The sequence below is a fragment of the Pantherophis guttatus genome, chromosome 2, assembly GCF_059756535.1.
Source record: "Pantherophis guttatus breed Tessera chromosome 2, ASM5975653v1, whole genome shotgun sequence".
Taxonomy (NCBI): Eukaryota; Metazoa; Chordata; class Lepidosauria; order Squamata; family Colubridae; genus Pantherophis; species Pantherophis guttatus.
Genome location: NC_142064.1, coordinates 169,262,740 through 169,281,155, shown reverse-complemented (window position 1 = coordinate 169,281,155; position 18,416 = coordinate 169,262,740). Strand labels below are relative to the sequence as shown.

The 18,416-nt window shown below is 41.6% G+C and overlaps 1 long non-coding RNA gene across 1 annotated transcript; it reads left to right on the top strand.

Moving 5' to 3' along the window:
- Nucleotides 1-3,398: 3,398 nt before the first annotated feature.
- On the top strand, nucleotides 3,399-17,466 carry LOC117660254 (uncharacterized). Its single transcript, XR_004589592.2, has 3 exons — nucleotides 3,399-3,478; nucleotides 12,000-12,155; nucleotides 16,514-17,466. It is a non-coding gene; the product is annotated as an uncharacterized LOC117660254 (long non-coding RNA).
- Nucleotides 17,467-18,416: the final 950 nt, after the last annotated feature.

Sequence of the window (18,416 nt, the reverse complement as noted above, 5' to 3'; positions counted from 1 at the left end):
GACCCCTGATCTAAACCACCTTTCTTTGGAAAATAAATTCTAGCTGTCTTACATTACTGAAATACAGAAGAGAAATTGTACAAACCTTTTTTGGGGGGATAAAAAATCCAAAGCATTGGGGCCCCATTGAGAAAAGCCCTGCTTCTTAGAGGCATGAATCCATTAACACAATGAATTCATTTTCCATCCTTACAGCCATGATATAAAAAAAAGTCAATGGCTCTAACAAATTTGAGAAAAGGATACTGGGATGGTTACCTAGAACATTTCCCTGGCTCTCCCCACCCATATTCTCCCAATAATAGACAGACATGATCCATGTTCATCACTTTAGGTTCCTCAAGTGATTTTATACCATATATCAAGCCTAAAATACAGGTGAAATAATTGGTGGTTGAGTATCATGGAATAAGCACTTCAGGGCGCACAGCATGCCTATCTGGTAAAAGCTCTGTCCCCTAAAATTGATGCTCTACAATATACAGAGAATGCCAGAATGGGAAAAGATCAGGGGTGAAATCCAATTTTTTTCCCTACCGGTTCTGTGGGTGTGGTTTGGTGGGTGTGGCAGGGGAAGGATATTTAAAATCTCTATTCCCATCCCACTCCAGGGGAAGGATACTGCAAAATCCTCATTCCCTCCCCACTCTGGGGCCAGCCAGAGGTGGTTTTTGCTGGTTCTCTGAACTACTCAAAATTTCTGCTACCAGTTCTCCAGAACCTGTTAGAACTTGCTGGATTTCACTCCTGGAAAAGATGTGTGATGATACATATCTTGTATGATAATATATCTCAGTCAGATCCAGTGTGTAGTTGCCATGACAGGTGGTATACTATGTATTTCCTGATATGACTGTCTCCTTTAGTAGAAGATGATTAATACTGCCTTGCTGCAGAGCCCTGGATATGTATCCATGTTCTAGATCTTGTGCAGCAACCTATCAGAACAAAGAAGATTTCTATTTTTTTTCTCAAAATGGACATGTGTGGATCCACACATGAAGAGTTCAATTAGCTACTTTATTGCTCATGCCTATTTCACAGCAATCTCCCTATACTGGTAGTCTGCAACTGAGCCAGACTAGCTAAAGTTCAACAGCACTCGGGGGGCAGGGAGTCGAATCTTGCCTCTTGTGCCTACATAAGAACTTCAGATTACCCTGTTTTCACCAGAATAAGACATCCCCTGATAATAAGCCCAATCAGGCTTTTGAGTGCATGGCAATAAGGCCAAGCGCTTATTTCAGGGTTCAAAAAAATATAAGACAGGGTCTTATTTTCGGGAAAACATGGTAATTCCCCAGTTGACTCCTCCCCATGGCTTGGCCTGTCTCTCTTCCACTGAAAATTACAAATTTATCATGTTGTCACTCTTTCCATCTCTCTTTAATGATGAGAAGCATCTAGAGGAAGCATGGTAAACCAAAAAGAAGATGGAAATATTAGTGTTAAAGGCAGGGGTGAAATGCTACTGGTTCAGGGTGGTTCGCCCGAACTGGTAGTGAAAATGCTACTGGTTCCCCTGAACCGGTAGTAAAAAAAATGCTTTAAAAAGTAAAAAAAAAAGTTCCGAGGATCGTGCGGCACAGCTGATTGTCTGAACTTTTTAAAAAACTTTTTTAAAGCATTTTTTACTACCTATTGCCCGAACCAGTATTTTTATGTAAAGTGTGATAGTTTGTTTTTGAGCTCTCTGTGACTCTGTGAGGTTCCTGCTTGTTGCAGGGGCCATTTTGTGTGAAGTCCAGCTGCTTTTGCATTGTGTGTGTGTCAGTTGTATAGCTTTTGTGTTATTTTTGTGTAAAGTGTGATAGTTGGTTTTCCCAGTCACATGACCACCAAGCCACGCCTATCAAGCCATGCCCACAGAACCAGTGGGGAAAATTTTTGAATTTTGAATTGGCTAAAGGGCATCTAACTGGGTATATTTCTAAAGAATACAACAAAAGGAGGGAGGGGTAAAGGAAATGTTTAGCAATGAGAAAAAACAGCTATAGTGAAGGAATTTTAAGACAGTAGAATTGGTACCTGGAAACTGGTTCTGTATATGGGACAGAATTTCTCCTTTTCTTCTAAAGGAGCCTAGCATGTTTGAACTCCATACCAACAGCCAATGACTTTGTAATTGTCTATGTTCAGAGGACATCTACAGTATGTTCTTCTTGTTTCTCTGGCAATATGCCTGAAAATCCTCTTGGCAAGATCCTGACTGCATCCTGGCAGAATGTTCTGTCAAGACAGCAGGTCCAAACAGGAAGTAATTATTCTTAGCAACTCTTTGAACCAGAAGTATACCTCCTGTAATTTTAAAATAGACCGTCTCTATTGTATATACAACCATAGGGGTTAGGTTTGTTATCTATGTCTCTCTCTCTAGCTATCAGAAGGTATCAACTTCCAAAATACCTGTCCTTGTATGAATTAAATTACTCTCTTCTTATCCTATGTTTTAAAATATCTTCATTAAATACTGTATAAATAAATGAGTATACCAAATTAAAATTGACCTTTAGCTTCACTAGTGGTTGACATCACTAACTCTCTGTTCCACTGTTGATTTTGTCCATTTGTTTTGGTCAAGGGTTATTTTTGACTAAAGTGTTCTTTCCTGAGGAATTCCAGTAATTATTGTTGCTTTGACTTAAGCCTCTCAGAAATAATAAAAAACAAACTTTCTCAGCAGAGTGCAATTACCTTAATTTTCTGTTCCTGTGGAATCAGGAGGCATTTCTAATTGAGAGGCACAATCATTATCAAGAGTGTGATTATGGAATGCTTCCAGTGAGAGGTTCATCAAGAGATATTGCATAGTTATTTCACCTTTTCCTTTGAAACAGATGTTCTTTAGAAATTCATATGATGCAAGAAGAGATGAAGAAACACAGAATGATTAGCAATAGAGGTGTGACAGATCAGGAGTTCCCCTCCCATTTTATGTAGTAAGAGCCTTATCTGGATGCCCAATTTATTGCTATGTGGCTTGAAAAAGATAGAACGTCTCTGCATTCAACAGTCCCTTGAAAGTTGGTGAAAGGGGGCAGGGCTGATAAAGAGAGCCTGGTGTGACTAAGCAGCTGAAAAGAAGAACAGATGGTGAAAGCTGCTGGTTTTACTCTGAAGCCTTTTCACTGGGTTCATCTGGGGATAAGTTCTGAACTAGAGCTCAGTGGGCCTTTTTTTTAAAAAAAAAAAATCATGCAATCAAGAGTTCAGGATTTGTGGGAGGAGGAGGAAAAAAGAGAGGAGCAAGCCTGATTCCGAGGAATTGGATGACTCATTGTTCCTGATTTGCTGCTGAGCTGGGATTGGCTGCACTAGCCTTACTTTCTTGCAGTCATTAACCAGCACAAGTCATTACCAATATCCTCTCTAGGGACCCTAGAAGCAAGCCTTATCTGGGGTTTCCAACTCTACTGTTGGAGAAGAGCCATGGAGACCAGGATATTCACCCAGGCCTTCAACAAGGAGCCTCACTTCAGTACGCTTTTCATCTTTTATTATGTTTTATTGATTTTATTGTATTTTTATTATTATGAACTGCTCAAAAGTAATTAAGAGCAGGGTAGCATATAGATTTAATAATAAATAATAATCTTGGACTATAACTCCCACAGTCACTCTTTCCCTTTTTAAAATAGATTGCTCTACTCATCAAGTGGTCAATTCACAGAATACAAAGTCCTGAAACTAATTAGTTGGTCCCTGGCTTAATACATGTAATTGAAAAGTTTCATCTCTATGGTAGCCTGTCTAGCATGGGATTCTTTTCCTATGGCTACTGCTCCCAGGAACCCAGCTCCTTAATTTTTTTTTTCCTCATGAAATGTTCACAGGGTAGTTTACAACTCATACACATAATCCTACAGCTAAATCCCCTTCTCAAATTATGAGTAGTCCTCCCTTAATGGCCATTTATTCAGTGAGGGTTCAAAGTTATGGTGGTGCTGAATGAAGGGACTTTCCACTGGTGCCCAAACTTACAGCTGTTTCAGTATGCCTGCAGTTACAGGATTGCGATCTGGGTGCTTGGCAACCCATTCGCACTTATGGCAGATTGCCAAGGGCCCTGCAAACATGATTACTAGAATTTAAAATTTTGTAAACATTGCCATGTTTTTCTCCCCTAATCTTCAAGTCTTAGATTTTTAACTGTTGCCCAAAAGTTTAGTTTTATAGATTTTATTTTTGTTATTAGCCAGCTTTAAATTTATTTTTGAGGGAAAATAAAAGAGACATATGTGATGGTGTGGACAGTTTTTGGTGTATCTGTTATGCCCATCAAATATAATACCATTGCTCTGCCCTGCTTCCCTGTAAGTTTCTGGACACAATTCAAGGTGCTGCTTATCATCTAGAAAGCTCTGGCACAAGGCCAGGCTATTTGTGGGATCGCCTCTCTCTCCCATTGTTTCTGCTCACCTCACCAGATCTAACAGGGAGGGCATGCTCCAAGTTTCTCCCATTAAACAATGTCATCTTTTGGACCCAGGAGCCATAACAACAGTTCCTGCCCTTGCAACAGCATCCCTCCAGAGAGCAAGATAACCCTGACCTTGCTAGACTTTCTCAAGGCAGTGAATTCCTGTTGCCAATGCATTTAGGCCAGTTAATCTATTATAAATTGTTCATAAAATTTCATAATCATAAAAATTCAGTGTCATATTTTTGATTGCCGTGTGTATGTGTGTGTGTGTGTACATGTGGTATTTGTAGATTTTTAAAATTCCTGACTGTTCTAAAAACTGTTAGGAGACATGCCATTTATCACTAGCTAGGAGGGGAGATATTATTAGTTTGTGGAAAATCCCTTTTATCTGAAAAACATATCCCCACCCTTCCTGCTAGATCATTTTGCCTGTCACTCAGGCATGTTATTCTAGAATTATTCATAATGACCCAACAGACCAATAGAGTCATTCTAACCATTAAAACTGGAGTGGGACCAAAGTGATCTTCAGTTTCTATCCTTTTCCAAAAATAAAAAAGTACATTTTAGAGCTCTGGCCAAAGAGGGATTGGTAAAATATGGAGAAAGGAAGGAAGGGAGGGAGGGAGGGAGGGAGGGAGGGAGGGAGGGAGGGACATAATCACAGAATGACAGAGAGGAAAGGAAGGGGAAGGGTCTCGACTACTTTTGGTTTTGACTTTGCCCACCATTGGCATACAATACATCCCAATATGGTTGGTTAGGTTAGGTTTATTAAATTTGTATACTGCCCTTCTCCTGAAGGACTCAGGGCAGTGAACAGCCAAAATTAAAATACATACAGTATAAAAATTAAAATAAATTAAAACAGAATTAAATCAGTTTGGCTTCCCTAAATTTTAAAACCCTTTACCCATAAAATAGCCCATTAAAATTTTAAGCCAGCCCAGCTTGCTGAAATAAGAAGGTCTTCAACGCTCGGCGGAAAGTACGGAGGTCCGGGATCAGTCGTATTCCTGGGGGTAGCTCGTTCCAGAGGGCGGGTGCCCCCACAGAGAAGGCTCTCCCCCTGGGGGTCGTCAGTCGACATTGCTTGACCGACGGCACCCTGAGGAGACCCTCTCTGTGGGAGCGGATTGGCCGGTGGGAGGTTATCGATGGCAGAAGGTGGTCTCGTAAATATCCGGGCCCTAAGCCATGGAGCGCTTTAAAGATGAGAACCAATACCTTGAAGTGCACCCGGAAGACCACCGGGAACCAGTGCAGCTCGCGCAGGAGAGGTGTTACATGGGAGCGCCATGTCGCCCCCATAATTACCTGCGCAGCTGCATTCTGGACCAGCTGGAGCCTCCGGGTGCTCCTCAAGGGGAGCCCCATGTAGAGAGCATTGCAGTAGTCCAGGTGAGAGGTGACGAAGGCGTGAGTGAGCATACATAAGGAGTCCCGATCCAGAAAGGGATGCAACTGGCGTATCAGGCGAACCTGATAAAAAGCCCCCCTGGCCACGGCCGTCATATGCTCTTCTAAAGACAGCCATGCATCCAGGAGGACACCCAAGTTACGAGCCCTCTCCATGGGGGTCATTGACTTGCCCCCAATAGCCAGTGATGGCACCAGCTGGCTATATCGGGATGCCAGCAGCCACAGTCACTCGGTCTTGGAGGGGTTGAGTCGGAGCCTGTTCCTCCCCATCCAGACCCGCATGGCCTCCAGGCACTGGGACATCACTTCAAGGGCATCGTTGGGGTGGTCTGGGGTGGAGATGTACAGCTGAGTGTCATCAGCGTACAGATGGCACCGCACCCCAAATCCACAGATGATTTCACCCAGCGGCTTCACATAAATGTTGAACAGGAGAAGTGAGAGGACCGACCCTTGCGGCACCCCACAAACAAAGTGCCTCGAGGTCGACCTCTGCCCCCCAGCCAACACAGACTGCGACCGGTCGGAGAGATAGGAGGAGAACCACCGTAAGATGGTGCCTCCCACTCCCAACCCCTCCAGCCGGCGCAGCATGATACATGGTCGATGGTATCAAAAGCTGCTGAGAGATCTAATAGGACCAGAACAGAGGAACATCCCCTGTCCCGAGCCCTCCAGAGATCATCAACCAACGCGACCAATGCCATTTCTGTGCTGTACCCAGGCCTGAAGCTGGACTGGAATGGATCCAGATAGACAGTTTCATCCAGGTATTGTGGGAGCTGTTGCGCAACCACACTCTCAATAACCTTTGCCACAAAGCGAAGGTTGGAGACAGGATGGTAATTTGCCAAAATAGCCGGATCCAGAGAAGGCTTCTTGAGGAGGGGTCTCACCACCGCCTCTTTCAAGGCAGGAGATAAGAAACCCTCACTCAAAGAAGCATTTATAATCCTCTGGAGCCAGCCTCGTGTAACCTCCCGGGTAGCCAGCACCAGCCAGGAGGGACACAGTGTTCTGTCCCCGTCTCACACATGCACACAAACAGTCAGCCAGGAGTTAAATAAAACTTGCAGACAATAAATTCCTTCAATAACAGGATTGGCAGCAACCCAGTAGCTGCTTGCCAAGAACTTTACTCATAGAGGGAGGTGTTCCTCCTCCGTCAGATAAACCAAAATAAATACACAAAGTCAAAGAATTGTCAAGTCCAGTCCGTATTAAATCCAAGGCAGGCAGATAACGTAGTTTCAGAGATACAATGAGACTTGCTAGTTGTTTAGTTTTGTCCGTCACAGAGCCTGAATGGCCACCACACCCCCTTTTATCCCCTGTGGGGTGTGGTCCAGTGACTCAGCTTAATCTCTGGCATGCCTCCTTTTCTGCTGCGTGCGCTTGTCTCTCCGATGCTGGCATAGATGCAGCCAAGACTTATCTCCGTCACTGTCCAACTGTGACTGTTCAGAGATACCTGGCTCCTGGCCAATCTCTTCTCCCTCGGGAGACACCTGAGGCATTGCCAGAGAGGAGGGTCCTGGAGAGGGAGGCCTGGCCAACTCCTCTCCTTCACCTTCAGAGTCTTCTCCCTCTGATAAGACGGGCTCGGGATTGGAGTCACAACACACGGGTCCAATAAACATGTGGTTGCGTTCAACCTCCCCAGCATCCTGTCCACGTCTTTGGGAGTCACAGGATCAAACTCTTCCCAGATAACATTCTCAAGACCAGCTTTGGACACCTCGCCTGAACCCACCCAGTCAGAGTCCAGGCTGTCCTGAATTTGAGCGATTTTATCATGCAGATAATGTGCAAAATCCTCAGCACGCCCTTGCAAGGGGTCTTCCCACGCTCCCAGGTGGAGAAGGGAGTGGGTCACCCTAAACAGGGCAGCTGGGCGATTATCTGCCGACGTGATAAGAGCGAAAAAGTAGTTACACTTTGCCGCTTTTATCGCCACTAAGTAGGTCTTGATATAAGACCTCACTAGTGCTTGGTCAGATCCAGAACGACTAGCCCTCCAACTACTCTCTAGGCATCTTTTCCGGCGCTTCATCTCCCTCAGCTCCTTGGAGAACCAAGGAGATGGGCTGATTCGGCGCCGGGTTAGAGGCCACAAAGGCACGACCCGATCTAAAGCACCAGCAGCCGCCCTGTCCCAGGCAGCCACCAGGTCTTCCGTCGAGTCGTGAGCCAGATTCTCAGGGAATGGCCCAAGCTCCATTTGGAACCTATCAGGATCCATCAGGCACCTGGGGTGGAACCACCTAGTTGGTTCTGCCTCCCTGCAGCAGGGTGTAGTGGTCAGGAAGTCAAGTCTAAGGAGAGAATGGTCTGACCATGACAAGGGTTCGATGACTATATCCCCTGTATCTGGACCATTCAACCACTGACCAGAGACAAAAACCAAGTCCAGAGTGTGTCCTCCTGTGCGAGTAGGGTCATGAATTAACTGGGTCAGGTCCATGGCTGTCATGGAAGTCATGAACTCCCGAGCCACCTCCAACGTTCCACCAATGGACTGCAGGTTGAAATCCCCCATGACCAAAAGCCGGGGGGTATCAACCGCCACCCTGGCTATGACGTTGAGGAGCTTGGGCAGGGCCGCTGCCATGCAGCAGGGAGCCAGGTATGCAATCAGCAAGCCCACCTGCATCCCATGGCCCCACTTCACAAGGAGAGACTCACATCCGGCTATCTGAGGTACAGTGGCCTCCCTAGAATTGAGGCCTTCCTTTACAATAACCGCCACTCCCCCACCCCTACCCTGGGCCCTCGGCTGATGAAATGCATGGAAACCCGGTGGGCACATCTCAACGAGGGGGACCCCCCCTCCTGGCCCAACCAGGTCTCTGTAATACCCGCCAGGTCCGCTCCCCCCTCCTGAATCAGCTCATAGATGAGGGGGGCTTTGTTAACCACGGACCTGGTGTTGCACAGCATCAGCCTAAGACCGGGGCTCTGAGACTCTGGACAACCCAGGGAACGAGGTGAGCATTGGGGGCCGAAGCACGTCACCGCTTGGAGACAATGGGCACGTGCCCCCACAACACGATGTGGCCCCCTGCTCCCACCATATCTGCCCCTCCCACTGACAGTCCTGATGGAATCGCCCTCCTCCATACCAACACTAACCCACTCATCTGTACAATACAATAGAGGCATTAATGAAGGTTGTTCAATTATGGATTACAGTCTTTGTTGATTAAAAGTATGTTTGGATTTTTACATAACACATTTGGAGGAAGATTCATAGATTTTGGTGAACTTCACAGAAATTCTATCCTTGCCAAGTTGTCAAAATAAAACTCACAGCTAATGTTCTAATTTTAACAAGAATTATTTGGCAGATGTTTAGTTTGGAGAGGTCAGTTGATAACATGCAGGTTACACAAGCAGCTACGCATTTCTTGATCATTGCTCTCACATGTATTTATTTCTCTATTTCTTATTTCATATGCTTTCTCCCTTACTGTCTTTCGAATTCATTGTCTAACAAAGGCTCTTTCTTACTTCCTTGCCCGATTCATTTAAAAAAACAAAAACAAAAACAAAAACATTTTTATGGCATACATCTTGTGTTAATCTACACCTGCATGCAACCAATTACACCATGCCTGTTGCCTGGCTAATTCCTTCTTCTTATTGTCTCCAAATGAATTTGATTATTCATTCACAGCTTTCATTTGTATGGATAGCTGTCCCTTGGAGTCATTCTCTCCAATCTAAAAGCAATCTGTGTGCAATATTTCTTAATGCACGATGACTCAAAATGACAATTGCAACTGTAAGCAAGGAACAGGAGGTAAGTACCCCATAAACACTGTAGAGTCTACAGTGTAAACCCTTCTAGTGCCAGTATTATTAGTTACATTTAGCCAAATGCTTTCCTTGGAAACAATCATTGTCAGATATGCATGTCACTGCCAATGATTGTTACAATATGTAGAAAAAAGGAAAGAATGTAAGGCTATTGCATCTTGGATAAAATTTCAGCTATGCCACTCATAGTACTCATGCTTTAGAAGATCTGTTATCTATTTATATTATTTTTTCTCAAGATCTACTTATTATTTTGCTGAAATTATGGTTGGAGGCAGTGGTGAAATGTAAAATTTGTTACTACCGGTTCTGTGGGCGTGGCTTGGTGGGGGGTGTAATGTGACAGGGTGGGTGTGGCCAACTTTTTTTAATTATTATTTTTTAAAGCATTTTTTTCTACAACCTCTTTGGCCAAAGAGGTTGTAGAAAAAATGCCTTTAAAAGCCTCTGTCGATCCCAGCTGAGCCACGTGATCATCAGAGGCTTTTTTTTTTTACTTTTAAAAGCATTTTTTCAGCAGAAGAGGTTGTAGAAAAAATGCTTTTAAAAGTAAAAAAAAAAGCCTCTGTTAATTGCGCGGCTCAGCTGGGCATGGAGGGGGGGGCGCAGGGATTTTTGCTACCAGTTCTCCAAACCACCCGCCGCCATTGCTACCGGGTCGGGCGATCCGATCCGAACTGGGAGCATTTCATGAAGGCTTCTAATCAACCTGCATATACAGTTCATGACATGCATCAGTGCAGTAGGTTGATACCCCTTTGGTTGCAGTCAATGTTCTGTAGCGAAGACACGCAGACTTTCAGGGCTCTAAATCATGAATAAGTACAATGACTGGACAATGTATTTATTCTCTAGCAGATAATTGGCCAATTTATGATCCAGCAAGGTAGAATACATGCAGTATGTATGTTTTACATACATGCAGTAGGTAAAAAAGCACACACAGAATTTCATTGTACAGAGTTGTCCCAGAGCTGCTTGGAGAGGCCATTTAAATGAAAGTCATTAATTACTGTGCCTTATTTTTCAAGTGATGCTTTATTAAACACACTGGGTTTATATATTTAAAGCATTTCCTTAGATTAATATCAAAGATCACAAAACCGAAGTCTTGCAGTTCAATCACATTGTATAATCCAGCTACCATATTTCTAAATATAGCAAGGTTGCCCACATCAGAAATTATTCTGACTCATGATTCCCCTCATGCTGCCATCGTAAAACCCAACCCATGTTTATGTCAACAGGTAACCTTCCCTCAGTAACCTTGCACTTGGACAGAATTTCCTGTTTCATGAGAACTCATTCAAAGTATTTGTAGAAATCATATGGTTTATATAGTGTACTGGTAAAAAAGATAAGAGATAAAAATCACCTAGAATTTACAATGTTCAGATATACCAACCGAATAGGAATAGATTATTATCATCATTGCTTTTGTGTTGACATGACATGAGATAAAAACAAGTCAATTCTTTCATCCTGAATATTAATCCAGGATCTGACTCTGAAATAAGCAATGAGGAGCAGCTACTTCTCTCAAGCTACTAATACCAAAACAAAGAAACAAACAAAAATGTTCAGGAAATTGTCATGATACAGTATGCAGAGCAATTTTATTATTTATTTATTTGACTTTTATCCTTCCTTTATTACTTTATGAGTAACCCAAGGTGGTAAACATACATAATATTCATTCTTATTCCCATTTTCCTCACAACAACAATCTTGTGTGGTGGGTGGTAATGAGAGACAGTGCCTGGCCCTAAGTTGCCCAATTGGTGTTCATGTCTAAGGTGGGACTAGAACTCATAGTCTCCTGGTTTCTAAGCCAGCGCTTTAGCCACTACATCAGGGGTTGGCAACCTTAAACACTCAAAGAGCCACAAAGGTCCTAACTGGAAGACCCCGTTCAATTCTACAGCTGACCAGAAGTCTGGTTCCCCCATCATAGTCTCCTCCTAGTGCGGCGTCCTTTTTCCTCTGCTGACCGGAAGTCTGGTTCTTCCACCATAGAGCTTCCTCCTAGCACATTGTCCTTTTTCCTCTACCTATCCTAACTGAAAGCCCTATCAATTGTGGAGTCAACCAGCAACAGGGAGCCACAGCAGAGGGTTGAAAGAGCCACATGTGGCTCCAGAGCTGCAGGTTGCTGACCCCTGCACTATACCAAACTATCCTTACAGTTTGTACCAAAATCTAAGCCATTTAAGTCCAGGATGCTAGAACTGTGACTTGTTCAATGCTCTCCATGCCACTACTCAGATAATGGGCTTGGAGGGAGAGAAGAATGGATGCTGGAGTCAGAACTTGTTTTATTTTTATTTTTTAGGTATTGCTGGGTGCTGTTTCCCTCCATTTGCAGTTGGACTCAGTTTCCACCAGCCAATGTGAAGAAGCCAGCAATACCTGCAAAATTCATAGACATTTTATCCCTATTTCCATTGCTTAAAGAAGGGGAAACATGTGGATACAGATGATTTAGAAGGTGAGTCACCAAAGGCTTCAATTAAATTCTGGACAATATCAGAACAAGTCATTTTTTGAAGTTTGCTTTATGGACTTTTGATAAATTAAGAAATAATGTAAATCCAGTGGCTACAAAATATGACCCTTGGGGCATTCAAACAGCTTAGTAGTTTTATAGGAAAAATGCAGAAATAATGGAGGATCAACTGGAATCATGTCCACTGTGAAACAAACCTGATTTACTTCTCGAAGGTGCTCCAGGGTTTAACCACAACAAAGTCAAACAGAAGAAAATTGGTTGAGCAGCCATCAGAATCGATGGGATAGGATCAGAGATGTGCGGCATTGAACTGGGATTGTTTATTTTGGTTATTATTTTTCTTTAGGTATGCCAAGTGTTCTGAAACTGTAGTCTGTAATATATTTTAAAAATGTGAATTGGGCCTTACAGGTCAAGTGAGGAGTGAAGTCTCAAGTGAGTTTTGAGATTGTCCAAGCTCTGCCAAGCAAATCAAAACTCACTCCTGTTTTGCCTAGACAAGTGATTGTGATACTGCAAAGTTTGAGATACCTGTGATATCTACATTACAAATGTATTACTGAATACATTTCTGTACTGAAAAGTGTTATATTTATTTCTTGCACATCCTAACCCCTATGAAAACCTTTATTTTACTTGGGTTGGATTGCCAAATAATTTATCATTTTAGTGGCTTGTGGTATCACAGAATGTGAGAGGCCCTGGCTTAATGCATTGTGTAAACCCATCATTATGGTTCTGATACATGACTTATGGCTTAAAATATACAGACATATTCAATATATCATAGTTAGTGCATATTTTAAATGAACTCATTCCTGAAACCTCTCAATTCATCTAGTTAAATACCATATTTCAGCCTTCCTGGTCTTGGTGCTATTGAAACATGCTATAACTACACACTGTGACTTGGTTGGGGCATATTGAATATTAGTCCAGAATAGTGCTTCAAACACCAGAAACATCTGCTTCTGTTTTTTCCATTAGTTCCAGACCCTTTCATAGGAGCACTGGAAAATGTCTGCAGAAATCCTATGCAAGTTTATTCTGTTGCATGGAATCCTAAAGTAGATCCTGTGCTATACCAAAAGAAAAGTCTGTAAGATTAATTTAGGAATCTGGTTCTTTTTATGTCTCTAAATTAAATCTACTGTCTGAATAGCTCAGCTCTCCTCATGCCTTCCCTTTGCAGAAGGAAGGCAAATAACTTTCCATGTGGCTTGTTCACGTGATTAAAAATATTTGGAAGCAGCATAGTTTTAAAATCCCTGGAGCTATAATGGAAACCACATGCTCAATAAATAAGTCCAGAGGCCCCATGTCTGCTTGGACTAGTTTTCCTTCCAAAAAGAGACTTTCTGAGACAGGATACTGGCAGGATGCGAGAGCTCATGTATGTGCTTCCTCCTCGTTTTCCAATCTAGGAGATTCTGCCAGATGAGTCTTCCTTAGCTCTAGCCTTTTCCTAACTGAGTTTGGCATATTTCTCACTTTAAAATGTTTCTGGCTTGAGTGGAAAAGAGTGGCTCTCTCTGGCCAGCTTCTGCTGGACAAAGGATAAGATGAAAGGTGTTTTATTTTTTTCTGTTTAAGAGCTTTAAGTTGTGATTTCTCATATCAGGATCAAACTGTTTCTGTTTCACAAACTGGAACATTATTTGTATTTTAATTTACCAGAGATTCAAATACTTGTCTGAAATGCAGATTTTCATTGCAAAACATAGACTGCACTCTTAAACCCATTTCCCCAGAGGGAAGTTGGCTCCTCTGACTGTCTTACTTCTCTGAAAAACACATCTGTGATTATACTGCTGTGTGAACTAGAGGTGTGAAAAGTTTACATGCTACACTAAGCCATACATAATGTACTTTAACTGGCTTTGAATTAGTGAGCACACATGCAGTTAATAAGCCATGGTTTATGTTATGTCCTTATAAGGACATCCGCCCGGATTGGCTGCGAGCCATCGGGCGGGAGATTTGAATCCCTGTCAAGGGGCGGTGCGTCTGCCGGGAGCGAATATAAGGAGAGCCCCGGCAGCGCGCCTGCAGTCTTGTCTTGTTACTTATGTAGCGAATAAAGTTACTTAATGTATCGAGCTAGTCACGTCTTCCTTTCCTGCGCCCGATCTAACAGTTTAGATATTTGAGTAGGTTGCCCAACCTGAGGTGATTTATGGCTTCTCAAAATCTTGGTTTAGCTTCCTAAATTCTCTAAAAGTTGCTGCCAAATGATAATTGTTAAAGTGACAGAAGGGGAGAAACCATTAAATGCATGGAAAAACCATTAAATACCTGGAAAATGGGCATATTAAGTGTATTAAGTAACATTTAATTTTATTACAAAATTAAATTATATCAACTTTAGTTTTTCTCTTGAGTCATATACTTCTTTCTGGAGTGCAACCCCCAGCCTGCCAGTCAAAGGACAAGAGTAGCTTTCAGTCTTACAGAAGATACCCCTGGTTTAGTATTCTCTTGGTTTCGTATGTAGCAAAAGATCCATTTAATCATGGTTAAACAAGCCATGCCATATATGAACTAGATGTTTGAATTAAAATATTTATGTTTTTAAAATATTTGAGTGGGCATTTTGGAATTTATTTAACTCAGAGCTAACTTAAGCAGGATCCAGATTAATGCCAGACTTTTATGCCCAAAATGGTACATTTGAATCTCCCCAGTTAGCCATTGAAAGATAGGATTTTAGTTTGCCTCATGACAAGGCTGGCTTTCTTTTGGCTAAAGGTATTGCTCCAGCTGTAAGTTGCTAGCTAGCAGCTTAGACTGTACATATAAGTAGTCAACTCGGGTGAGCATACAAAGGAGAAAAAGAGAAATACAGCCAAGTTTAAAATTATAATAAAAAGGTGGGATGGGAATTTAAATGTATTATATTTTCCCCCTCTGATTTATCAGATTAGCTCCCCTTGGTTTATGGAGGGCCTGAAGTGGATGATGTGAGAGATGAAGAAATACAAATGTTGATGATGCTTTATGTGATCCTAAAGATAATTTTTTGCAGCACAGATCATTTTAAAGTTGGAAGTCATATATAAACACAAACTTACTCTTATGGTAGAGAGCCAGTTGGGTCTAAGTAGTTAAGGCATCAGGCTAGAAATCAAGAGATTGTGAGTTATAGTTCTGCTTTAGACGCAAGCCAGCTGGGTGATCTTGAGACAGTCATTCTTTCTCAGCCTTAGGGAGGAGGCAAGGGCAAATCATTTCTGAAAAACTTTGCCAAGAAAATTGCAGGAACGTGTCAAGACAGTTTCTGAAAATTGAACACAATTGAACATTTTTAAAAAAAACCCTTTTGCTACCATGTCCACCATTTATAGGCCAGTACAATGACTCTAGGAAATGGATTAGTGATTCTAGATTTTTCTCTGCTTTTAAAATGGAGATAAATCAAGACCTCTTGTAACTTCAAGAACCACTCCCATAGCTTTTACTAAATTGCAATGTTACTTTAAATATCAACATATAGGAGAGATTCAAATATTAATGTTGCACTAATCTAAAGGCTATATTTAGAAAGGACCAAATCGGTTCAAATCTACAGTTCTTTCACTGCCTTATTCAAGCAGAACTAGACACAAATCCCCCATGTTTCTGGGTTTTTCCTGAAGACATTATTATTTTGGAACAAGCTGTTTTACATTCTGTATATTTTAGAATATTTATTATACTTCTGCACCTTGCAATCTTGGTTTTGGTCATTTGGCCCAGGCTAGCTGGGAATGCTAGGATGGCTTATAGTATGATACAATAATATAAGTCATTTGGAAAACACCTTTTTTTCCTATGCCAGAGAAGAAACCATATTTAGTAAAATCACTCTGTACAGGGAAAATCAACTCCTTCTCTGTTTGGAGAACAATGTACATGATCATTCCCTGTGTCCTTTTCCCTATACACACTGGGGCCTCTAGGAGGGATAGGATTTCAAGATAAATTGCTTTGGAGTGGGAGTGTGTCTCCAGCCCACTTTATAGCATCAGCTGGAGGTATTTTGAAAGTTCTTGTGCTGGCCAATAAGAACAGCTCTGGGTTTATTTGTTGAGACTGAATTGCAATAAGATTGAGGAAAACCATCAGAGAATAAGCTTGGATATATTGATAGTCACTGTACATTAAGGAACTGTCTCCTTCCTAGTCATTCTATTTAACAAAATTCAACTTTAGACAGAAAGATCTACAAATTTGGTCTTCATCAAACTGGTAGTTGAATTGAAATAAACAAGATATAAAATTCTAGAGAAAAACATTTTTTTTAAATTTTACAAGCATGGGGAGTTTGTTGAATAAATCTCTCTTCTTTCCATGAACAGAAAGCAGCTGGGACTTCCAACTGCCTGAGGAAGAGGACTTATCACAATTGCCACTTCTCAACATTTCCTCCTGCTACTGCCAGCCTCTGTTAGCAGACAACCATATTTTGGAGAAGACGGAGCTGGCTGAGGAACCATTTAACTTGTTAAAACTCTCTCTGTTCTGAACTATACTTAAGTCAGATCGCTTTTCACATCCTTTCTAACCACACCCAGGGACTAGAGTTTGTAGAAAGTTGGGTTGACTCTTTAATTTCATTCTCTTAAGTTTTATTTGGTATATATTATGTCTAGATTAGTTTTATTAGGCATTAAATTATTGCTAATTTAGTTGTCATAAAATATTAACGGATTTGATTTGGATATACAACCCAGTTGAAAAATTACCATATTATGAGCCTTGGTGGTGCAGTGGTTAGAGTGCAGTACTGCAGGCTACTTCTGCTGACTGCCAGTTGCCTGCAATTTGGCAGTTCAAATCTCACCAGGCTCAAGATTGACTCAGCCTTCCATCCTTCCGAGGTCCATAAAATGAGGAGCCAGATTGTTGGGGACAATATGCTGACTCTGTAAACCGCTTAGAGCTATAAAGCACTGTGAAGCTGTATATAAGATATTATTTGAACATATTTTTCCTCCCATATGGCCAATTCCTGAAAACCACTCAAAGTAAAAAAAATCTAGTATCTGTATATGTATCCATACGTGTCTGTCTGTCTATGTCTCTATCCGGTGTAGTGGTTAGAAACCAGAAGACTGTGAGTTCTAGTCCCACCTTAGGCATGAAAACTGGCTGGGTGATTTTGGGCCAGTCACTCTTTCTCAGTCCAATGCACTTCACAGGGTTGCTGTTGTGGGGAAGACAGGAGGAAGAAGGAATATTCGGTATGCCTTGACTTACTTATTAAGTAATAAAAGTTGTTAAAAATCTAATAAATCAATATCTCTACAGAGTTTTGACACTTTCATTTTGAATTTATGGGCAAAAATCCAAATGACTGTTACAGTGTAGCCATGTGATCATATTTTTATGTCTTGTCCCTCTGTTTCAGTCACCTAATTGCTAACAAAGTTTAAATACAATAATTCCATGTAAGGCAATGGTGTAAAATACTGCCTTTGATACCCATATCAGAAGTTAATTTTAGTGAGGCTGCCAATTATCAGCCAGCCACATGCTTCATGATCACATGAAAATTTGCTGTATGTCTCCCAAAAAAACATATAGAAGTATCTCCTGCTCATTTCCCTACAGTGATACCTCCCTTGATTTCTTGTTATCAACTCTGAACTCTTAAAAGCCAAGCACTCTATAAAACACCAGCTAAAATAAAGTGGGCATTGTGAGCTGAGAACAAAGTGCCTACTCAGATCTTCGAAACAAGCTGCATTTATCTGCATGCCATTAAAGGCCTAGAATTTTTTCCCCTTTAGAATGTCAATTACCAGAATATTTCAAGGCAAAATATGAATTCAGATCAGCAAAAGGAGGAGGCAAGAATCAGCTTTTCAGGTACATAGTAAAAAAAAAAAAAATCAGCACAAAATCATTATTTAGACAAGATTCAATTAATCAAACCTCACTTTTTTTTCTCTCCTTTGAATAACTTATGCCTTAGGGAAATTCTGATTAATTATTTGCTTAAGTAACATTGAGATGGCTTAATTTGTCTTGGCACATGCATTACTTTTCATTTCTCTCTCGTAAGTTAAACTAAAGTTTGGAAACCCTGTGCTCTCCAGTCTAATGAATGAAATATATAATCAGAAAGGGCATGAGAGGGCTTCACAAATAAATAAATAAAAACAGAATTCCCATGCAGTATCGAAAGGAAGCCCAATTGGCTTTCAAATGGAATTAATTGCATTGGTGATACCTTGATCAGATGACACCCAATCTGGT